This window comes from Drosophila nasuta, chromosome 2R (genome assembly GCF_023558535.2).
Source record: "Drosophila nasuta strain 15112-1781.00 chromosome 2R, ASM2355853v1, whole genome shotgun sequence".
NCBI classification, from domain to species: domain Eukaryota; kingdom Metazoa; phylum Arthropoda; class Insecta; order Diptera; family Drosophilidae; genus Drosophila; species Drosophila nasuta.
The window spans coordinates 10997564-11023776 of record NC_083456.1 but is presented as its reverse complement, the minus strand read 5'-3'; the positions used below and the strand labels follow the sequence as shown (position 1 = coordinate 11023776).

The window sequence follows — 26213 nt, the reverse complement described above, 5'->3', positions numbered from 1 at the left end:
ATAATAGATAATAGATAATAGATAATAGATAATAGATAATAGATAATAGATAATAGATAATAGATAATAGATAATAGATAATAGATAATAGATAATAGATAATAGATAATAGATAATAGATAATAGATAATAGATAATAGATAATAGATAATAGATAATAGATATTTATGAATTTTGGAGGCATATCTGGCTATGTTTTCCACTGTGACAATCTCAGTATCTATTTCGGGCTGCGTCCAAAATGATAACACAGTCTCACCAACACGCACAGAGACACATACATATATAGTTCACTAAGGGAACTCATTGAGTAACCCCTGCCAGGAGCAAACATAAACATGCTGAAAATCTAATCGCCAGCTACAATCAAAGTGTCCAGTTTTGATATTAAGTTCAGCATTAAATGTGAGCCAGACAAGTGTCTGGGCGGCGGCAATATTCACTAAATAGCACAGATACGACAAGTACTAGCAGCGACCACTATTTGACAATGCGTGTATGCGGCGTATACGTAATTTGAAGGGCGTCATGTGGGGTATAATGTGCCATCAGCTGGACATCGCCACGATTCGGCTGCGGGGCAGTCAGGACATTTACTACAAGCACACATAAAGTCAACTTTGCGTCTACGTATCAGTGTGTGTGTGTGTTTCACCCCAGGGCGTTGTAAATATTATTCTTATCTTACACTATAAATCTACATATGACAATTTTCGCACAGCTGCCTGACCAACCGACAGCTGCCACATGGACCAACATGCATCTTGTTTTGGTTTACCTTAAAGTTGTCGGAGCTCATGATGAAATGTTTCATATTTTACTATATTTTCAATTAGCATAATGACGAAACTTACCGCTATTGCCTTTACATTTTTTCTATGTTTTCCACAATTTTATTGATAATTTTTGGAATCTGTATCTATTTTTCTGATTTTATAGCCGCTACTCATAGGGTAGGAGGGCTTTGTGCCTCCAGGGAGAAGGAAGCATATTCGACCACATAAAGTATATATATTCTTGATCAGCGTAAGCAGCCGAGACGATATCTCAGAGACTATAGGAAAGCTCTTCTTATGTTTGCTCGCAGCACAAGTTATAAGTTTACTTGTATGTAAATGGTTCATAACATATTTGGTTGTCAATTTTACTCAGATACCCTAATTAGAAATTTTATAGCAAATTTATAATATACATATATCTTCCAGTACGTTATCATTCACAAAGGCAAGAAATGAAGCCAAAGATATTGCTCAAACTGCCACTTTATAGTTGTGTTGCACCAGCAGTGAGTTACGAGTTGAGTCTGCGCTTATCTCGAGCTGCCTCGCACCTTGACTTTCTGAGGGGAACAGAGAGAGAATGAGAATCAAAAGGTGGGTGTGGGGCGGAAAGGTGGCACCTAAAGGAAATTCAATGAAACTCCCCAAAGTTGTCATAGCACACATAAGTCACTGCCACATGTTTCAGCTGAGCGTTGTGGCAGTTTTTGTGGCTGGCATGCCATGTGCGGCATGTTTTGCAGAAATGTGGCACATGCATGAAATTGCATAAATCAGGAAACTGGATACGAAAGGACATACAATTCTGCTGATAGCAAAGAGCATAGCGAAGACAACAGCAACAACTGCAGTAAAATGAAACAAAACCAAATAAAAACGAAAAGCAAAAAAAAGAAACAAGCATGTACTACGTAGATACAACATCCGGCTGCATAGCAACAGCTGCACGCTGTATGCTGCTTGTTCCAACAACAACAGCAAAAACAGGAGAAGCAGCAGAAAGCAGAGCAACCGAGGCAAGGACATTCCGCGAAAGGACAAAACAAAACGCAACAGACAATGGACAATGGAATGAAGCGTCATAAAGGCAACGGCGTTGGCAGCGATGTTTAGTTTTATGGACTGGACACACAGGCGACGCGGCGGTCACACTCACCCTGTGGTCGGTCAGTGGCAGGTACCACAGTGGCTGCCAAGTGAATCTCTGCCTGATAAGATGTGGCAGGGAGGCGAGAAGAGACGCCAGGCTGGTTGGCTGGCTGGCTGCCTGATTGCCTCGGTGCCATCAAAACAAAGCGAACTGCGACGCTGTTGCCGCTGTTGCAGCAGTGAGTTCACGTCAGGATGAATGCCACTTAACTTTGACCCTAACGAATGCGCGATAGTTAGGAATTGCTGCTGCCCCTTGTGGGCGTATTTCTGCGTATGTGTGTGTGTGTGTGTGTGTGTGTGTGTGTGTGAGTGCTAGCTTGTCGGCCATTTTGCGTTATCAGCGGTCAACGCCGCAGCAGCCAGAACATCCGCAACATCCCCAACATTCCCATCCTTACTGCCACATCCTTTCGCATCCTTGGCCGAGGGCAAGTTGTTGACACTTTTATGAACTCCACAGATTGGCCATGTTGTGTGCGGCTTTTGTTGCGGTTTGCTGGACTTTGCAGCAAACCGCGCACGCAACGTCAGACCAAATCCTGCTGCTGTTCTATTGCTTTTGCCATAGCTACTTCTTTCATCCCAGTCATGCACTCGCTAATTTGAGGCGACGCCAATGCAGCCAGCCAAGCTCCAAGTCCAAAAAGCATTGCCAATTGAAATCTGGGGCATAGAAATGATTCTTTTTGCAACGATACGATAATAGATTTAAAGTACAGCCTCATTATAATAATACTTTATAAAATCATTATGAGAATTTCAATATTGATTTAAACTGCAAATTAAATTTTTGTAAATAGTTTCCCCCTTAAAAAATCTTATATGTTCTTACATTGCTTTTCCTTAATCTATTAATTGAAGAAAAGAAATAAATCACCAATGATTTTTCTTTTGTCGCTATTCTAATGAAGCGTTATATTTATTATTATTATTATTATTATTATTATTATTGTGGTTAAGATACTAATTTATTCAACTTCCAAATTATAGGAAATTCAAAACAAAATTTGATTCATTTTAAGTAAAAGTTTATACTAATATATAGTCATAGTTGAAATTAAATTAAATTAAATTAAATTGGTTTTAAATAAAATAAATTCATAATAATTTAGAATTAAATTCAAAAATCAATATGTTACTAGAGCTTCTGAGCACCTCAGACTGTTTTAGTTTCAAAACTTACTGACACTTATTCTAAATTACCAAACTTATCCATTTAAGAAACTATTTAGACATATTAAAATCAGCTAACAAATATTTAATTCTATATTAAGAAGTTATCTCAAGTGTCTCAATCAATAAAAAAAAAAAAACTTTAATTTAAGCAGATAAACGAAATAATACAAATAAATTGATTAGCGAACAAATTAATTGAGCCAAGAACTCAATCAAGATGCTTCAACTTTAGTGGGGCAATACACACTACGCTATTAAGAAAAGTAGTTCAGAGGTTTCCGATAAAAGCAGGCCAAATTCCTACACTTTGAGTAACAACACTCAATTGAACTTTTCAATGGGAAAATAAATGCTATGCTCAGCCCACAGGGCAGAGGACAAGCATCAATTGTCTGGCAACCAAAGCGTAGCTACTTCGTGGTCTGCTATGCATGAGATACAGCCACAGCGCATTGTTCCAGCGAGTGCTGGCCATTAAAGTGGTTATAGCCTTACGTCATGTGATTCGGCCGCATTGAGATGGCATTGTTCGCTGACAGTGTTAAGGTGTTGCGGCTGATGTTGTCAGCGAAGGCGGTTGACATTCGCCAAGCAGCCTAAAATCAACCACACACACACAGGCAATTGCAAAGCCTTGCCTCTTGGCTACTTGTCACTTGTGTATGGGTGTGAGGGTGAGTGTGAGCGTGAGTGTGAGTGTGATTGCGACTGTGGTTATGGCCACTCAAGACACAAAGCCAGCAAGAACCGGTCGCCGGCCATCGTCGAGCCGTAGGGAATGAGCAAAGGGCTCTCAAGCACATAATTGCAATCGTGATGGCTCGTAAAAATGTCAATTTTAATAAATTGCCATAAAAAAATATTTGCTGCTCATTTGCATTGAGCATTGCGCATTGGGCGATGGACGATGGGCTGTGCTGGGCAAAGTCCATCTTGACATTTTCATTACGCAGCGACAGCCATTGCACTTGGCCACAAGGCCAGCCACAGCAGAGGACAACAAGAGATGCGGCCACTCGTCGCCATCAACAGTCTATTGTTGTAGTTGCTGTCTCTCTCTGTCTTTCTCTCGCTCTGTGCTTCTCTCATCTACTTTCGCTCTCAGTAGAACTTGCAAGTGCCTCCATTCCATTTCAATTCTCCCTCGCAGTTTGCATAATGTGCTCTTGCAATATTTTAATTAAAAAATTTCTGCAGTTGATTCTATGTTTTGGGTTCAGTTCATTATGCGGTTGCATTGTGTTTTCAGTTTGATGGCGCATTAAGCCAAAAAGGACTTTTCAGTTCGAATTCTTTGGCCAAGTGACAGGCTGACAATTGTCACAGCACAACGGCAACAGCAACAGCAGCAGCAAGGCAGCAGCATCAGCACTTGAGGCACAAGACAAACAGCTTTTATGCAATAGGACTATCTATAATGTGCTCCAGTTCGCATCCTCGTCTCCGTTGAGGGGAAGCAACCGATTTGTCAGGCTTGAGAAATGACCACACAAAAAGACGCAATAACTTGGCCAACTGGCTGTTCACTTTTAAATTAATTGTTTGTGCACAAATTGTATATACAAGCATGAGGATAAATGCACTGAGAATAAATTGCGATGCCTTAAGTTAACATTTTGAATTATTTGTATATTTCATAATTTTTACTTTGCACAGGAAACTTTGCAAATTGGTATATAGGCAAGAAAACAATTTAAATATATTATTAGCTTTTTAATAATTAATTAAAAAACGAAAAGAAATTATTTTTTTACATTTAATGAAGTATAAAAAGACCTCCAAGACACTGAGAAAAATGAGTGACTCTTTAAAGTTGGCATACTTACATTTTGAATTAACATGAAATTTAAATAATTTTCACACTGTACAGATAACCGAATCTTTAAATTATTAGACAAACATGGAAATCAAAAAATGAACGAATTAATGTGAAATATATAACATATGGTATTATTGTTATTCTTATTGTTTTCAAATATTACAACACTTTCAGATTTTCTCCAGTGCACATAAAATGAAATAAAGATGAACAAATTGCCGAAACATTCAATCAATATTAACAGGAATTACTGAAAGAGTTGCCTTGAGAAAAATCTACACTTCAGCTTGATTTATCCCCTCAAGGAGCAACATGGAATGTGTTTTTCTCAGTGCACACACAAGTGCAAATGAAATGGAAAACGCAGCTGTTTGGACATGTGAGTGTGTGAGTGTATGTGTGTGTATGTATGTGGCAAACAACGCCCTTACACGACAGCACAAGTGACGGGACACATGGCGTATGCGTGCTGCCAGCTGTCACCAGCTAATGGGATACAAAACAACTGCAGTCTCATTGAAAGCCTCTTGCTCCCTCTCCTTCTCACTTTCTATCTTCGTCTTTCTGTTGCTGTCTTCCACATGTTTTTATGTATGTTCTAGGCAAACATAAATAATGAAACATACCACACTTGATTATAGCTCCAAAGCGACGCAACGCTAAAAAAGTAATTAAAATTTTGTCAACATTTTTTCTAACTGTTTCTCATTGCCGGAACAACATTCGAGATTTAGGCGCTTGCTTTAAGCCATCTGTTTGCTTATGTGGGTGCTCAAGTGTACGTTTGTGTATGTGTGTGTGTTCGCAACTGGAAGAATTCAAATATCATGTCGCTTGCTCAACACCTAACCAAATAGCATCATAAAAACCCATTAAAATGCAAAACTGTCGCAACAATTGTGCGGGGCGTGCCGCACACCACAAAATGCTTAATAATAATGTTTAAATTTAGCTTTTTCCTCTTTATTTTGGTTATGTTAAGCAAATATTTGGTTGGCTAACAAATACATGGCATAATTGTAGCATTAACATCTGTTCAAGCGCACGTTTCAATTTTGATTTTAATAAATACGCTGCAAATTATAAATCGCTTAAACGGTGAGGATATTGGCTAAGGTTTTAATAGTTCAAATTAAATTAACATTTTAAAATTAAATTATTATTTTAACAAATAAAACCTTAGTCAATATTCTCAACTTATACCAAATTTTTAATTTGCAGAGAATTTATTAAAATTTAAATAAATAAATGATTAAAATAAATATATAATACTTATATAGCTTATCATTTCCACCACTCTGTTAACTATTGCTTTCGTTACTATAGGATAACTAGTTGTGTAGCAAACAAAAACAATTGCGTGTTTCTGATTTCTGAAAGCTTATTAAGCACTTTGTTGGCTTGTAGCTTTAATATTAATAAATGTGGTATTCAATTGATAATATACAAATGAAAAACTCGTTAGTATTATCGGCGCCTACTATTTATATATGCGTCTGTGCGTCTACACATGTGCATGTGTGTGTGTGTGGGCGTGGCAATCAATTGTTGTCATCATATTTGCGCGATTTTCAGCTTATCATTATTTACATGTGCTGAGCTTCAAGCGCTAATAGCTAAACTATTCTAATCCATTGTAAATATTTGCGCAAATGCCAAACATAATGGCTACACGCATATGTCTTTCGATATGAGTGTGAGAGTTTATATGTGCCATGTCTTTGTATTTGTATGTGTGTGTCTCAATATGTGGGACGCACAGCTTCATTAATATTGCGACAGACATTTGGAGTTGTGGTGAATGTAAATACTGGCATCATTTTTTGTTTTTTACTTACGATGCGCTGGATATCGTTGATTTGACGTCGTTAAATGTTAGGAAAACTCGATAGACCGCAAATTATTAATTCTATTCAATTTGAGACAGAACAAAGCTCAAAACTCATTAGACTTTAAATGCAATCAACTTTTTGCCGCACATTTATTGTGTGCTGTGAGTGAGATCGGAATCTGAAAGGGTATGTGGATATAAAACAATTAAATTAAGTACATTTTAAAACCAATTTGAATCCAGATAAGATATTTCATAAACAAATTATTTGATACCAATAAAAATATGATCAAATTTCTTTAAGGTAAAGTTTTTTTTTGCAGTTCAATTCATAACAATATTGTTATTTAGTAACAATTTAATATAGAAAAAGGTTTCTTAATGATAATGTTTATATGCAATGTCTAACAATATTTTTATATTTAACATACATAAATATATGTTCGGATTTTCATTAAGAATCCAATGCATCTTAACTACATTCTTAATATAGCATAATAACAAAATTGCCTTTAAAAATGTTTTTTTTTTACTCCATTCAGAAAGTTGAAGATATGACATAAACAGAGTATTTGTTAGTCAACTACCCAAATTGAATTCGAATTTGGTTGTTTTATGTTTTGGGTTGTGTGTTGCAAGTCGTAAATATCTATTAAATTATTCAACTAAATGGCAATTAAAATCGGTAACAATCGTTTACGTGTGCGATAAGTGTTTATACATAGTTACGTTACGTATACGTAATAATAGATAATTTATTCTACTGCATTATAATTCAAAATTTAAATTCAATACAAATTGGGTCAAGATGCATTTAATTTTAACTTCAGTTCTTAAAGAGAGTTATTGACTAAGGTTTAGTTTATGCAACGCAAATAATTTTTAAAGCAAATTAAAGAAAACATTAGTAAATAAAAGAAAAGAAAAATCAAGCACTATTTATTCGCTCCCTATATAAAAAATTAATTTCCGTTTAAATTTGATGTAATTTATTGTTAAGAATGAAATGATTTTTACAAAATTTCTGCAGCAACGAATTGGATTTTGTAATTAAATCCGTTATTTTTTTTGTCTTTGCTCTGCGTGTGTATTTATTTGCATATGTATGTTTTGGCCAATGTTGTGTAAGCCTAATTTAATTACAAATGCCATAAAATTGACCAACAGCAACAGCAACAGTGGGCGCAAAAAAAGTGTGTGCTCGATACTTTGGACAATAACTGCGAATTTTAATTAAATGCAAATAAGTGACGAGTGTGTGTGGCAGTGTGTGTGTGTGTGTGCGAGTGTGTGTGGCATGTGGCGTTATTGCATATTAAATTTGCAGCATTTTTGGTTCGTTTGATGTTTTGCAGTGTTGAGGCTGCACGCCGTGTGACTTTTCAATGTGCGCAGCAGCTGAGCGACCGCCGCCCAAAAGTATGCAACATTTTCAAATCAAATTTTGGCCATTTTATGCAATTATGCATGCAATTGTGGCATGTGCACATGTTGTTGCTCTTCATGCTATATGTGTGTGTTTATGTGTTTGTTTGTGTGGCAGTAGTGGTGCCTCTCTATTGCATTTTCATTTGATTTCATTTGTGGCCATTCAAATTTGCAACAAATTTCGTATATTTTTTGTTTTTTTTTGTTATTGTTGTGCTCCTTGGTTTTTGCTGTTCGCCTGGCTGTCGCCCAACTGGGCGACCATTAATGCCACTTCAACTAAATTATGACACACACACACACACACATTTTACATATGACAACGAGGCTGCTGTTGCTGCTGTTGTGGCAACTGTAAAACTTGCGAATAACATGGAAAAGTCCTTCGCATCCTTTGCACATCAACATCAACGCCTGTTGGGCGCATGTTAAACACTCAAATGCAATTTGTTAGACAAGATATGTGGCAACCGCCGCGAAGCTGCACAAATCTCCCTCCTTTCCCCCTTCCCCTTGCCTTTTCCTATATCCTATACCCTATATGCCTGTCAGGCTGTCGGCTATGTTGGCAGCTGCAAAATTTATGCAAACGCATGCGCCAGCCGAACGCATAATTCACATAATTTGTAGCAGTTGCATTTTTCGCCAAAATGCTGCTACATTCAACTTCTTCTTCTCGTTGCTGCTATTGTTGCTGTTGCCACAGCTGCTGCGGCGCTTTGGCGTGTTTGATATGTTTTGTTGCCTGTTGTGGCAAGTGGCAAGTGGCAAGCGGCAAGTGCCATAAGACAGCAGTCACCACACTGATGCATTGCTGATGGTCGAACAATTTAGCATATAACAAAATTGCATTGCAAATTATCAACATGGAAAATAGCAAAAACCCATCACACAACCCTCAACTCCTTCTCCATGAGGCATCTTCAATGTGGCACAACTGTCACTCAACTGGAAGGAACACTTTAAAAATATGCCACAACTTATTTAAAAGCATTCAGATGCGGACAACAGCTGCTGACGACAAGCAGACGGAGACGACTTTATTAAAAGCCAAAATAACCAAGTGCCAAACGGATGCCAACGAAAAGGCAGCAAAAGGTCTTAAGGATTTTGCATTTACCAAACCCAGCGCACACCTGACACACTGGGGAGGTCATAAATTAAGCATCCTGCCATTTGACACATGACCATATTTGGGATAAGACTACGACAACAGCTGTGCCAAACACTTAATAAATTGAGACTTCAATTAAGCGCACACGAAGCTATGCAAATTTAAACTAACACATTAAAATAAATGACTTTCGGTTTATTATAAATAAATTCCTAGTAAAGTCAAGCACATAAATGTGCAAAACCGTTGCCAATGAATCTTTTAAAGTCAATCTAAAAAACGAAAACCTGCAAAAATTATAAATATTTATTGTTCATTTGAGTTAAAGTTAAAGACATTTCTGATCTCACTAAAACCCTTGATAGCTTAAAATATATTCAAGCATAAAATCATGAACGAACATCAGATAAATAAATAATTACAGCAAGCATTGTTCTATAACTACTTAGATAAGTCGATGTTTTTATTGAAAACAAGTAAGAAAGCTACTAATTTGATTAAAAACAAAACAACGTTATTATTATTATTCTTAAAATCTACCCTGCAATATATCGATGTATTACTTAATTTAAAAAATACCATAAAAACATATCAGATTGTCAGACAAAGCAGCTAAGACCCGATGGCAGTAGGCGTTTTTATACCCGCTACCCATAGGGTAGAAGGGTATTATAACTTTGTGCCGGCAGGAAATGTATGTAACAGGTAGAAGGAGGCATCTCCGACCCTATAAAGTATATATATTCTTGATCAGCGTCAACAGCCGAGACGATATAGCCATGTCCGTCTGTCCGTCTGTCCGTCCGTCCGTCCGTATGAACACCTAGATCTCAGAGACTATAAGAGATAGAGCTATAATTTTTTTCGACAGCATTTGTATATATAATAACGACTATAGCAGTTATGAAAATTTGGTTGCGATCAGATAAAAATTGTCGAAGTTATTAAAGAAATACTTTTGTATGAGCAAAAACGCCTACTTACTAGGGGTCTAATTTGCTTTGGCTGACAATCTGGTATATTGAGCCGTCTATGGTATATTTTGAATGGTGTACTATATCGATATACCAAACATACCATTCGGTATATTTTTAGTATTTTTTAGTATTTTTTAGTATTTTCGGTATATTTTGAAAATGATATCGCAATATTTTGCCTTTATTAAAAATGGGTAGCGGGTATCTCACTGTCGAGCACACTCGACTGTAACTTTCTTACTTGTTTATTATATAGAAGTATTTCTTAAACAACTTTTATCCGATCGCAATCGAATTCCAAGAAATCATAAAAACTATAGTTATTATTGTCTGTACCAAAAACTCTACCTTAAAATTTAACGATTGGTTTTTGAAACAAATTTTGTCTGCGTGCAAAAATAAGAAGTGCTGTCTTATAGTCTCTAAGATCTAGGTGTTCATACGGATAGACGGACAGACAGATGGACATAGCTATAGCGTCTAGGCTTTTGACGCTGATAAAATAACATATGTATATATCTACGTTATGGGGTCGGAGATTAATTCTTTTGCAGGTTACATACATTTAATGCAAGCAAAAAGTTATAATACCCATCTACCCTATGGCTAACGGGTAGAATAATCCAGATGAATTGCTGCAACGTACAATTAATAATTGTTTTGGATAGAACAAGCCAAACACAGAGTTATTCATTGTCACTCAGAAAACATTAGCAATAACAAATTAAATATCTGAACAAATTCCAAATATTAATGTTAACAAACTTTTAATGTATCACTGGCATAAAATAAATATGTCAAGGCAAAACGAAGCATAAGCATTGTTGGCATAGGCACATAAAATTACCAATATATGTAAATGAACCTTTCATTAAAAAATCGAATAACTTCAACATTATAGAGAATAAAGTTTATTATGCCACCTTCAATCATAACTACTGAGATAAGTTCAAGCTTTTGTTAAAAATAATCTCGTTGAACTGCTGCAACGCACAATTCATAATTGTTTTGAATAAAACATAAATTTATGGCATTAATATCGAGTTTTGTAATCAGGACAAAGCGAAGGAAAGTGAAGCAGAAAGATGCCGATAGACAGACAGATATGGCAGGAGAGGGAAGATGGTAAAAGTTTTTAATTAAAAATCTGCCAATAAATTATTTGTCACGCGAACAAAGACGATGTCAGGCCGAGGCAGCAGCAGCAGCATCGGCAGCAGCAGCAACAATAATCATAATAAGCAACCGCAACTCAAAAGAAAATTCATTACAACAAATATTTCTCATTAACTGATTATGCAAGGCATTAGCATAGACAACAGCAGCAGCCAACTTGCTGCACCCTGTTGGCACCACCTACTCCTCTGCAGTCACCCCCTCTCCCCCTTCGCACTCAGCACCCACTCAGCGGACATTGCGCACTTCTTGTCAGGCGTCTTTTGCGTTTTGCAAAGTTTTTCTAATTGAAAATGCAAACGGGCCAACACAAAGGGGAGACGCTGGTTACGCAGATCAGCAAGGGCCAAAAGCTACAGCTGCATAACTCGGCCACGTCTCTCTGGCCAGCTTTGCTTATGGGCCGCAATGGAGAACAAGCAGCAACAGCAGCAGCAGCAGAAGCGGCAACGAACTAAGCGAACTCTACACAAAATACAAATAATAAATTTAAAATAGCCGCGAAATGGCGTTGAGGCAACAGCAACAGCAACAACATGCTGTTGTATGTACAAAAGCGTAAAAGCGCGAAAATACAAAACAATACCAGATGACGCAGAGGGAGGGGGAAGGCGGTTGCAAGGCCACAAAGTGGGCGTGTGTACGGGGGTTTCGTACATTGCGTGTTGTATTTGCTGTGTGGCAGGCGAGTGGCAAGTCAAAGTCTTAAATTGAAAATGAAACTTAAATTAAAATGCCAACTGGAGTGGAACGAAAATGATATTAAAACCGAAGCAGATGCAGCAACAAAAATGCATTCAGCAATAACAACAAACTATGCTCAGCAAGAACAACAATAACATAACATAGAAGAAGCTGCCGCTGCTCTACCATAGCAGAAGAGAACGGCATGCCAGCCTGTGTTCTGTCTGTCTGTCTGTCTGTCTGGCTGTCTTTCCGTCTGTCTGTCCGCCTGCATTGGCATTGATAGTTGACAGTTTTGCAGCTGCGAGGGGGATGCAGAGGGATGCAGAGGGCTGCAGTGAGTGTGCGAACAAGTGGCATTTTGTGGCATGCCACAACAACCTCAAGTTTGTCAACAATAATGAAATTGTCGCATTCACAATGCAACGAGACTTTACAGTTTTCTAATTAAGTAGCAAAAAGGTAATTTATACCCACTCGCACGTATTGAATATATGCCACGCCCACACCAGCACCCACACCCACATACATTCGAACATATTGCACTGCATAGTGCAGAAAAGTTTCAACTCATTTGTGCACTCTTCGATCGTTAAATGCATAAATAACGTACTGCAGTACGACTGCCGGATGCTGCAAGACTTGAACGCATATGTACGAGTACATACATATATATGAAGTATACTATATGCGGGTCGACGCGGCGTATACGCAACGCATTACCTCTGCTCTGAATTATGCATTTCACTGTTGCCGCTGCTGCACTTCGACACAAATGTGCGCATTTCTCATATGGCACAGCACAAACGGATAGCACAGTCATTCTTTACATAATATAATGATAAAGAAGAGAATTACTCAGTGCACGAGAGACCCGGGCGCACTGAAAGGAAAAACCTGGCCAAATGGAAGAGAGTGAAATGAAGAGAAAGCGCAGTAATGGCAGATTCGACAATTAACCTTAAGCAGTAGAATAATTCGATCGATTCCTGAAAGGGAAAATCAACTCAAGATTGAAGTGGCAATAACAACTGCAAGGCGGAGTTTCAGATGAGAAACTTTCAAGGCAACAATGTCGTTAAAATAAATATTTATTTTTTTATTAATTTCCTTGTATATCAATATAATGATTCCGTCAGATAATAAGTTAATGCCAATCAAAAAATATTTATTATTGATTAATTATTATATCTTTCGTTGTATATTATTGAGTATACAACACATAGCAAATTTATTTTCTTAATATTATCTTTTTCTTTAACATTAATGGAATATTAAAAGCAATAGATCTCATTCCTGAGAGAAACAAAAAGTTATTTTTTTTTTTGTAGAAATGAGTTATTTGATAATTAATCTTAAGAAGTAGAATAATTCAATCAAGTAGAATAATTAAATCAATGCAACAATGTCCTTAAAAGCATTGACCTTTAGAAATAGAATAAATTATTTATATTAAACAAAATAGTGATGTATTAATACCAATTTCCAGTTTCAGAAGAGAAACTTCAAAGGCAAACAAAAATGTTATTTATTTATTTCCTTGTATATTTTTGAGCGACTATTGAGAGCGTAGATCTTATTGCCTGAGATAAGAAATGTAAAGATTTGTAAATTGAAGCTTTATCTCTAATATCTCAAAGAAGCCTTAAAAACATAAAAGATGCAAGATGCAGTAGACAAAGACAGTAAAATTGCCACAGGTACACACATGCCTTATTAATGTTTCAAACTGGCTAATATGGATACTTATAAGTCGACTGTTGTTCGTTTAATGACACAAAAGCCAACATTCTTTCACATTAGTTGAGATATAGAACGATGCATAGATAATAGAGCCTTTCTTTGCATAATATAATGACTGCGCCAAGTGTACACGCTGTGCCTCCTGCAACTGCATCAGCAGCAGCAGCAATTGCAACTTCTTCCACCGCCCACAACGGCATTTGACTCGAGTAAACCAAAAGAAAACGAGCGAGTATTCCGTTTAAATCTTTTGCAAGCAGCTTACGCAGACAGCTAAAAGAGCACAAACAGTTTAGAGAACGAAGCAGAGAGGCAGGGAGAATGAGAGTTTGAAAAGGCATTTCATGGTTGCTTCGTTGCAGTGTTTTCCGTTGTGCAGTCAATAAAAATAAATGTCATAAAGAGCAGCTTAAACGACAAATGCGTCAGCGTGCAAATACTTGAGCATACAGAATGGCCATGGCTACTGGAAATGGCAATGAGCAAGAGAACGAAAACGAAAACGAGGATGAGAATGAGAAATAGCAAAAGCGAACAGTTGCAATTGGTAATGCCTCTGGAGCTTGGCAAACAGGCAACAAACAAAACTACTGCCAAGCTTCTGTATACTTTTTAGCTGCAAAGTGTACTTGTTACTGCAGATAGACAACCATAAAAGCCAAAATTGCCAGAAAGCCGTTTGAATTTGCCAAAGGGTGTGTGAAGTAAAGTGGAGTGAGTGTAGTTTGTAGCAACTAATCAAGCCATCGCCACTTTAGCGCAAACTCAATTTGCAGGATTAATAATGAAACTGTTGCATACTTATTGGGGCGGCAGCGTTTCCCCTGCTACCTCTTCTGCTGCTGCCTCAGTTGCCTCTCTTTACATACTAATGATGTGCACTGCACATGAAGCTGATTTAATTTCCGTTCGTTCTACCTGCCACCCACACATACAGTTGCAACGGACACCACCGCAAGACTCAACGCAGGCATAAAAGTCAACGGCAGCAAACGCTCTGGGAACGAAACTTTTCCCAGCAAATACAGCTACTTAGTTGGCGTACATGTGTGTGTATATGTGTGTGTGTGTGTGTGTGTGTGTGTGTGTGTGTGTGTGTAGGTGGGTGTATGTCATGCATCAAACTTTAACATAAACTCGGTTGCCGCATCCGTTTCCGCTGCCTTCACGACTCAGAACCTAGTCTGTTTCAACTTAATTTTCTTCTAAGAACTTTTTGCAAGTGTGCGTTGGATACGTTATATATGTGTGTGTGTGTGTATGTTCGTCTTGTAGCTACTTAACCACAGCTACAGCTACATCTATAGCTGCCACTGCCATTGCCGCAACTCTGCTGTCGCCGTCGTTTTGTTGTAATCTAGCGTAAAAAATGAATTATGTGCACATGCATTTCTTATGCGAAAGAGAGACTATGTACTACTCTCCCTCCCGTCCTTCACTCCTTCTTCCGTCCACGCCCCCCAAATATCTCCACATTCAACCTCCACATCAACGTCCTACGCCCGCCTCGTTGCTCGGTTGCCGTTTAAGCCGTTGAGTAATGAGCAAATGAAATCCGGCTGCTTATCTTTGTGCATACAAGGCAGCGGCTCTTTGTGGCTGCTTTGTGTGGCTCAGCGGCACATTAAGCCCTCATCTCAACTTATACTATACACAATTCACATACCAAGAAATGAAGAGAGAACGAGGGCGAAAACGAGTGCGAGTGCGAGAGAACTTCTTCCATTTTGACCCACTTTCAAATGCTGAGCAACTTTCCGGTAATTGCTCAAACCAAAGTTAATTGCATTTGCATTTTGAGAAATGACCCAAGTGCCATCCACACCAAAAGGTCAAACACACACACACATACACACACCCGCCCTCTAATGGCACACAATTTGTGACATTAGTCAGAACGAATCGAGTTGAATCAATCAAAGCGAATAGTATAATGCCGCCTAACAAAACGCACATTAATGTCACCTATCAAAATCAATCAGAAAATAGCAACAGCAGCAGCAGCAGCCGAAGCTTCCTTTTTGTGGCCTTAATCAAGGCCATAAATCGCCGGATGAACCCAAACAAATGCCTGTCTGGCCAGAACTGATAACGAATCATTTAACAATCAGTTAAAGTCATTTGCCTACAATACAAGAAGCATTTCCAGCTCCGTCAATAATAGATATTGGTGGACATGAACTTATTGAATTTTCTAACAAATTAAAGTTAATCGGTCAATTTAGTTACTCAGATAAGTAATTATGATTCAATTTTTGATAAAATTTGTAAAGGTAAACTCAACCTTTTTTTATAAGCCAACAAATTACACAATAATCTCATTTCCATTATGGTATTATTAGTTTTTTAATTGTTTACCATGTCATATAATAAATAAACGCATTACAATTGAACTCTAACCAGCTTTTAACACAATAAGCAGCTAATTATTATGAGTTTTCGAAATTAAATATTAACAAATTGTAAAAAGTCCAGTAAATACTCAATCGGTATTAAGTTTAAATTATTTATGCTGTTGCCTTAACTAATCTGTTAAGTTACAAATTTTTTTACTAACAAACCAATTTAAACGTTTTTATCATTCAAACTGTTTCCAAACGACAGCTGATAATTCTATCTAAATAAAATAAACGCTTCTCAATACAAACTACAACGACATTTGGAATTTGTGGTACAACAATTTTCCCCCATTAGAATTGATGTCCATTTGCATGTAATAAATCGCTTTCGCCAAAAATAACCAAATTGTTAGCTAACATAGTTTCTATAAAAAACATCAACCTCAAAATCTAGCTCTCTATCACATTTATAAGCTTTTAGTGAATCTTTGTTGACTATTTTGTTTGACCATTTGACCATTTGGTTTACAAAAACCGAACAAAAAAAAAATTCAATTAACTTTTCGATATATCATTGCGCGGCACATTAAAGTGCTTAGAAACGCACAGCTTTTCGCACATTTTTCGCAGCGAGTGCAAAGAAAAAGATGATGAAAAAATATTGTCTAACGACTAACTGACAGTTGCAACAATTTTGCGATTTTCCAAAGCCATTTTTTATACACATTTTCCGTGGACAACCAACGAATCGAAGCGATAAAACTGGCAACGCATTGCTCACATACTCATACTCGGACTCCACTCAACTTTTGACAAGAAAAAGTGCACTCGAAATCAATAAATCATATGGCGGCAATGCTAAGCTCAAACTACAATCCATCCGAACCATCCGACAGCATGAATGGGGGCGGGTTAGTTGTGGAAGGATTAGAGGAGGCGTTGCACATATTGTTTCAATATTTGAATTCAATTTAATGGCAGCTAATTGAAAAAATAGCGAACTGAGCCCAAAATGCGGCAACAGTAATACATCAGAGTTTGCTGAGCCACTGGGTCACATTCGAGTACCCTGTAAACTATTAACACGGGACAAAGGCTATCGTAATAACATTCGGTTACATAGTTTGATATACAAATCATACTTTTTAAAATTTGTCAGATGTTGCGTATACGTAATTTAACATCTCGAGTTATTTATATTAATTAAGTAAACAATATTTTAAATTGTGTGTTACAACTTGTTGTCGCTAATATAAAATGTTGAATGATTAATTTTCGAATTTTGATTTTATTATTAATATTAGTTTAGCTCACCGCAAGATATTTTCCAACTGTCTACAGGACAACTCTCAGTCTCGCAATCTCTGCACAAAACTTACTGACTTTTCTTTTTGGCCAAAATGACAACAGCTTTTTTTGTGTTTGGTATACTGGCCACTGGACACGCCTCACTGGGTCATGTGAATCAATGTGAGCGTGTGTGGCAGCTGTGTGTGTCTATCCAGGGTGTTGAGTTATTTGCACGTTTTGATAAGTGGATTTAACAATCAGCAGCAAGCACGAAAAGCAAAAAAAAAATAAAAAGCCAACAGCAGTGTTGGATCAAAGAATCAATTTTTTTATCGTGAATTTTGTTCAGCTTATTTTGCAATTTTCTTTTTTAGAATGTTATACATTTCCATCGCAAATGCCGCGACATTTTCAATGCTTTTTTTGCTGAAACATATCAGAGAATTTGGTGACTTTTGATCAAGATAGGAGTCACTAGTCAAACAAATTGTGTGATAGAAACTTGCAAGAGAACTATTTAAAATATAAAGAGGCTCTAAACGATTTTATTTGTCTTCTTTAAATCAACCCAAGGGAAAAGCTACCTTTGTCACGTTTTTATTAATTCGTCTACTGTCATAAGCAAACAAACAGGAATCACATACCGAAAGGAAAATATCGTTTTAATCCCATGTATATTTATTACAAACTTAAATAAGCAAAATATCTACTAATTGACATGGCCCCCACCGAACTCAGTTAAAATGCGAGTAAGTTTATTATGAAATATGAGCATATTATAACAACAAATTGGCAACACAAACAATGCAGCTATGTTGGATATTGAAAATGTCCCCCCTCTTTACCCTCCCCACCCTGTTGCTTGTTGCCTGTTGCCATTTGAAAATCACACAAGACGTGACCAGAAATTAAATGATTTTAGCCCAGATGAAGCTTTAGTCACAGCAAAATTTCATAAAAATGAAAAATAAATCCCCTGTAAAGACCCAACCATAATGGAAGCGACTATACTACATCCATTTATACATATGTATGTACATGTGTATAAATAAACGAAAGCACCGCGCACGTATATGTGTATGTGTGTGTGCAGTCGTATTTTAGTTGCGTTGGCAATTTAAACTACGAATAAAATGCGAAAAAAGGAAAATGTATTTTAATATGTTTTATGAGCGCAGTTTTTGAAAAGGCCGCAAGCAACTGAAGCGCAATTGCCAATTGCAGTTGCAGGTGATTTATAAATTCGTCAAAATGCGCCAACTGCAACTGTTGGCTCTATTATTGTTACCCAGCAACCAAACACACTCGCACACACATCAGTATTTTGCTGGCCAAGTCCCAGCTGCTGGCCATTTCCACCCAGCCAAGAAGTACATAGAAAGCCCCAATGGAACTAGAGCTGAAGCTGAAGCTGAAGCTCAGCACAACGAGTCATTGTCGCATTGTCGGTTTGTAGCATTTCGCACACTTCAGCGCATAAATTGCTAATATTGCTGAGTGCGTAACACATACTCACACACACGCTTGCACATACGCACACACACATACAAAGTGCATTACATGCAATCAAAGAACGTGCGGAAAAATGTCCACTGCTTCAAGGAATACAATAATAGAAGTATTTTCCCTGCCACGAATTTACAACACACTAGCAGTTATTGTATGTAATCTTAAGCTATAAATAATTGCATAATAATACAACTTTAGTACTCGTATATTCACCAATTATCTGCTGAAAAATGTATAAGTTATTCAAGAAATCATTTGATATGACAGAAAAAAATGTTTACTACTTGTCGGATTTCAATTGTATTCAATGATATATTTTGAAGATAATATAAGATAATTCTATATTTATATAAAAAATATAACATTCAGTATATTTCAGTATATTAATTTAGTAAGTTTAATAGCACACGGTGTAAGAAATATATAGAAATATCGGCTAAGTAATTTTTTCTAAGAATTAAGTGCCAAGTGGAAAGCTAAATTTCTAGCAAATAAAATACCAACCATAAAGTAGTATTCTTGAATCTCTAAAAAAAATCAAACTACCCACCGTTAGAGCATTACTACTCAACGACCATGCAGCACCGTAGTTTCAAAAAAAGGCTCAAATATACTAAAAAAAAAAGCGAATTTTTCCTATATGTAATGTATGAGTAAACAAATGCGAAAAATAGGCAACGTTTACATATTTTCTTGTTCATTCTTTTCATTTGTTTTTTTTGCGAATTTGCAACGGGCCAAAGTGCTGGGTTAATGGACAGCACATGCGTTTGCATAATGAAGAGTTTTGCAACTGATGAGGTTGAGCCTTTGAAAGCATACAAACTATGCATGTATCACAGCATAGGATTTGAAACAGGATATGCGGTTTTTCGCTCCTCTTTTTTATGGTGGTATCTTTATGCGAATTTATTTGGCATTCATGGAACATGGCAGGGCAACAAACTTACTGGATTAATGCTGCACCCGGAAACTAATGCAATGAACTAAAAAAAATGGTACATTAACCAGAGGTGAGCTTTGAAATTTTATTCTTTATTATCACGAAAAAAATTGCGAATTTTGGGAATCTAATCAACTGTACATCTAGGTTTGTTTATAAATAAATAAAATATATGTACATATCTAATCAATACTCTGTATCAGCAAATTAAACAGACTTAACTTCAGTCTAAAAGCCTAATAAAGCTTGACGATTCAATTTCACGATTGTTAACTAAAGGATTGTTAATTATAAAACGTATGCAAATAATAATCGATAAGGTGCAAAAATTTAAAATGTTTAAGAAACTTTTTAAAAAGAATATAAATGACATTTTATTTTATTACTGCAATATCTAAAAAAAAAATACTCTCAGAGTTTTAGCATTAATACTAAACAAACATAAACGATTGTATGGGAATAAATGTCATAGGGTCCTTGATGCTTTGTTTGACAATCTGGTATGTTTCGTACAATATAAATTTAGTCGTCGGTATATTTTAGTATATTAGTATTATTTGTATTATTGGAAAAATAATACCGCACAGTTTTGCTCTTAATCGAGATGGGTATCGGGTATCTCACAGTCTAGCACACTCGACTGTAGTTTTCCTTCATGCTTACACAATTGCAATGTGTTTTTATAATTACAATTGCATTGTTGACATTTTCGAAATTAACTAAGATCTATTTTCAGCCTAATTGTGGTCTCGAGAATCTATTTATAAGTATTGCAAACATTTTCGTGCTGTCCATTTTAAATTGACTTGGCAAGCGGGTGCATAATAGATCACTTCAAGATTAAATCGATAATAAAACCACTCGAGCTGCCAGATGGGAAGACAGCGAAGGAAAAATCGCCAAACAAAACACAAATCGAGCAATTGAAACGTTTAAATAAATGCAATGGAAAACGAATCAGCGCATCAAACCCAACCAATGTGAACTAGAGCAGACCAAGCCAGAACGCAAAGTCATTTCTCACCCAATCGATAGATAGATGGATAGATGGTTTATAAATGCCGATTGGGTACGTCAAGTCTGCAGCTCCCTCCCTCTTCTTCCATCGATTCCATCGCTATGAAGTGAAGCGCACTTCAAATAAATTAAATCTTCAAGTATTTCGACACTGCAGCGAATAACAACAAGAAACCAAAATGCTTACAACCAAAACGCTGCCACAAACGTAAATGTGTAAATAGTCGAAGAATATGTATCAATAAACTACTTTTAGCTTAACAAGTATTAAAAATAAAGGTACTTTAAGATACAAGATAAGACGAGTTCTTAGAAAAACACTTGGCAAAGCAAACTTTTCAGTATTGTTGCAGATTTTTATAAGCTCACCTGAAGTTCAATAATAATTACTTGCTTTCACAGATTTTATACGAATTTTCAATAAATAAAAATGTATATAAATATCTTGGTATTTATCGAACTTCAATATTAAAAATACACCCACAACCGCTAAAAAGATTTTACTATGAATCGGCAAAAAATTAAAATAATTCATTTATGAATTAATTTGAATGATTATACACACATTTGCGAGATTAGATGTATCACCTATTATTATTTCCACCTTTGTTTCTTATAATAAATAAATATTTGTTTATTTGTTAATGTTATAAGAGTTAATTATTATGTTAATCATAGAAAAATCTTTTTTTAACTTGTTTTCTTTATCAATAATCATTAAGTAATCATTGAAGATTTTATTCGGTGCATTTCTTTCTGTCACTTGTAATCTATATCAGTTAAAATCATGAATACATCTTTCTAGCGCCTTTCAATTAAGACTTCGAATATTTGATTACAAAGACAAAGGTATGGCACTGCGGACAAGTCTTTAGAAGATAACCTATGTATGTACTCATGTACTTCCAAGGACATATAGGAAAAGCGCACAGCGCAAAGCAAAAAAAGAAACTCGGCCAGCGAAGATTTGGGCCAAATTGAAAGACAAAAAAAGCGCGTTACAAGCTCATCAAGCAAAGGCGTAGAATGGAAAATTGAAAAGAAATGAAACAAAAAAAATGGAAATCCACCAATCGAAATGGGGTAGCGGAACACAAATTTTCTTCATTTATCGCGCGTGAAAATTCAATGTGTGCCTTTTGCATTGCTGCAGTTTCCCACGTGAAGACTGGAAAATACAATTAAGCCATTGGGACGCAAGTTGCTCAAGTGATGGTCCCTCAACATGAAATTGTTTTTATCCAACATACTAACTCTACATGTGTGTGTGTGTGTGTGTGTGTATGAGTGTGTTGCACAAATCAGTGGGGCAAGCAAAGTTGTGAGTATTGGCTAGAGGAAGGCGACGGAAAACTTTTCGCCAAACTTTTATGAGCAGCCAACGAAATTTTCGTGTGAGTTTTCTATGTTTTGCTTGGGATATTGCGCTGGAGACTGAGCTTGCCCCTTAAGCGGGTATTGATTTGATATGTATGTGTGTGTGTTTACGTGGGCTTGTGTCTGTCTGTGTGTGTGTGACTGTGTACACAATTTGCATAAACTTGTCCAGCACAAAAGCACAAAAAAGAAGTTCAATGAGCACCCGATGAGTCTGGCAGCTGCACTTTATTCTGTCACCTGCTGTTCTCTGTCGTCTCTATTCCTTGACTGAACGTTTTCTCATCTTGTTACACTTCATTATGGTAATTTGAGATAGATATTTCCTCATACCTACATCGCCTACTTCCCCAAACCTTAACTCGGCCGGGTTTCATTTTCAATTACATCACGAGACGAACAAAAATGTTACCTAAGCTGCAGTATGTCGCATAACTGATACTCTTGACTTGATGACATTATTGTTAAATATTTGTTATCCCCAAATTAAATAATAATACATAAAAAAGAAACTGATGCTATAATACTTTCTATAAGGAAAATTGTAATGTCCCCATTTTTTATAATATAAAATTATTAGCAGCTGCTTCTATTCTTATTTTCAATTTTCACATTTCTTCATTCAGGAATTACCAATATGAAGAAAACTAATAGATATATGTATGTATGAAGAAAACAATATTATTTCAGAAAAGTAAATATAGAAATATTCTAAATTTGTTCTTGATTGAAAAACATTTTATCATTGTGAACAAGCATTAAATTCCATAATTTTCAGACTTTTAGATATGGTAAGAGAAAAGAAAATATAATTTCCCCTATTAAATTTTACCAAGCTATTCATACAATTTAAATTCTTCTATTGAAAAGAGTAACTGGAGTCACAAAAATTTGCAGACAAGTTCTTCTAGTAATTTTGTCACATTTAGTTAGTTAGTCTCAGAATGGAGCGACAACAAAAAAAAAAAGGGAAAGAAGAAAAGGAGGCACAACTGGCACATAATCCATTGTTAATTTTACATTTGGTAACAACTTCCGCTGGGCAAGCCACTGAACGACTGAGGTCCAATGCAGGCGACCAGTTCTCGACCATGTCCAAAAGCACTACTCCTTCCTCAATGTGTCTCTGGGAGTGTGTGTGTGTGGGAGTGTGTGACATTTGACACATTTGCTGCGGAAACTCATACAGCCTGTGGTTGTGACTCTGTGTGTGTAAGTCTGCGTTGATGTTCGTTTGTTAGCACTAGCCACAAAATTTCTATTTGATGTGAAGTCTCTGCGGTCTTGGCCACAATTTTTGGTTATGGCCAACAAATGCCCAGAACTTTTGACACTCCAACTGGCTACGTTTTGGAGTATCCAGTGCTCGCTATAAATTCCCCCTTTATGTTGACTTTATGCTAGACACTGCACAACATTCGTTTATACATACATATGGCTCTATCTATGTATGCATGGCGCAGTCTATTGATGACTTTTGGCTTTTGTTTTGGCAGCCAACATTTCGGTTAGCCAAGTATTGTTTGCCTAATGTCCAGTGTGCATAGTATATTGATAGGTTGACTTTGTGTTTTTGGACACGAAAATAAAACCCGATAAAATGTATGCAGCAATTAATAAAATAACAACTTTGCGTTAAATTAATTGTATTTTATGTCGGGCTTGTTAATGGCAGGATATGCATCAATGGCACAATGTCGACATATCGCACAGCACATATTGTGCTTATCGGCCCAAAATGCTGGCCTTAAGCTTCCCTCTCCTACCGAAAATATATATGTACATATATATTACAACAAGGACAATGTCGCCTGCTGTGCTATAGTTGCACCGGATGCTGTTGTTGTTGTTGTTGTCGTTGTTGTTGTGACCATGCGCACCACTGGGCAAATGAACAATTTATAACCGCTTAATTGAGCACATTTAGACGCAAGCAGGAACCACCGCAAACACACACACGGACGGACACACATGCTGGCGTCCTGGAAGCAGCTAAACATAAGGTCAACTCGGACGACATCACAGATGAATCCCCCACAGCACGCCACGTCACCATGCCCACCCGTTGGTCGTCTTCGCCCAAAGACTCGACTACTACTCTATAAAATCAATGACAATCCACGCACATGAGCAATCGCTACTGCAGCATGTCATGTAACCCTTCTTCCACTTCCATTTCCATTTCCACATTTCCCCAGCACCAATCTCATTTTCTCCGGCAGTACACAAGTCTATATTGGTCAGCTGGTCAGCAATTTAATGAGCACCCATTTGGTACTCCTTCAGTTACATATAACCCCGTTCGTATGCATATTAGATGTGTATTAAAAGCGCGCCTCGTTGAACAAATTAATTTACAAGTACTTAGTGCCAGGGCTACAGAGCGGATTTGCTTTCAAAGAAGCAGCTCTATTGAAGCAACTAAGTCAATTTCAAATTAATCGCGGTCGTGTAATTAAACCAATTGCAAAGCAAGCCAAGAAACGTAATTGCATTTACATTATTTATTTACAATAAGTGCTAACTACGAGTACGTGGAATTTATTGGCTGTGCCCTATCATCACAATTTAGTAGCTCTATTAGAAGCTCAGGAGAATAATGAAAAGGAAAAGTGCTAAACAAAATATATCTAGATAAACTTACAATCTTAAAATAAAAAAAAAAAATAATTAAATAAAAAATATACAATAAATAACAACTTTATAATCAACACTATATTTTAAATTTATTAAATAACTATGTATGTTATAATTAAATACGTAAATTAACAAACCTTTAAATTCTTTAAAACTACAAGAAACCATTCCTGCTTTCAAGCCGCTGCTATAATCTGATTAGAATCAGAATCGAATTTGTTGTGCGTGTTTGCGCCCATCCCTAGTCAGGACACATTTCTCTTCCATCCCACCCCCCCGACAATTACCACCAATCTGCTGCGGCCTGGCTGGATTCGATTGTTAGCCAACAACCCGTAGCTGGGAACTTCGGTCGGTCTTTGGGACTACAATTGAGACACGAATCTGGCGTTCAAGTTCCCCCCGCCCTCTGTACTCCATCCCAGTGTCGTGCTATTAACTTCAAGTGCGTATTTAGCGCCAAGTAGCATGTCAAAAGCAAAGATTCATTCACACAATCTTGTATCAGGTGAGGTAAATTAAGTAGGTGCCATGATATGAAAGTATCCATGAAATTCATTCGCACACTCTCATTCTGACGGGGTCATAGCAACCAAGACTGTCTGACTGCCTGACTTCCTGGCTGCCTGACGTTTGCCTAAGCCCCAAAAGCAACCGCAATTTTCTTAAGCAGCCAAACAAAAACAACAAAAGCTAAACAAACAGCAGAGACAAGCGAGAGTTAAGCATCTTCTTCGCTGTCATATTGTGAATGGAACTACTTAAGCGCGTTGGCATTACGAAACAAGCCAAGCCACAGGTAAAGTCATTGCCACACCTCCTTTCTTAGCAAACAATATGGTAATATTTTGATTTCCATTGTGAAATGTCAACCCACGCCTAGAGGCGACTAAAACGACGAGCCAATCAACCAAAGATTGCGTAGCAGTTAGGCGGTAAATTCAAATCACGATAGAGCTTGTGAGCTAAAGCTGACTGCTGTGACATGAAAATGTCAGTATGCCAGTAACTATCGAAATATGTGTTATCGACTTTTTTGTGTTAGAGCAATGGTTAATTGTTTTGAACAACAAAATATCAACAAAATTAAAATGTTAATTTATAATTTAAAGACATTTTTACATATGCAAATAACATTTAAATACTACAAAACAAGCTATGCAAATGAAAACCATTAGAATAAATTTGTGAGGCATACTAATTTAAGGCAAATTGTACACAA

General features: G+C 36.8%; 1 long non-coding RNA gene across 1 annotated transcript in view; it reads right to left on the bottom strand.

Annotated features, from left to right (window-relative positions):
- LOC132786278 (uncharacterized) overlaps nucleotides 1-26213 on the bottom strand; it is a 51630-nt gene that overhangs the window by 20078 nt on the left and 5339 nt on the right. Inside the window, exon 2 of the long non-coding RNA XR_009632424.1 lies at nucleotides 6765-6936. This is a non-coding gene — a long non-coding RNA (uncharacterized LOC132786278). The remainder of the gene's footprint in view (nucleotides 1-6764; nucleotides 6937-26213) is intronic.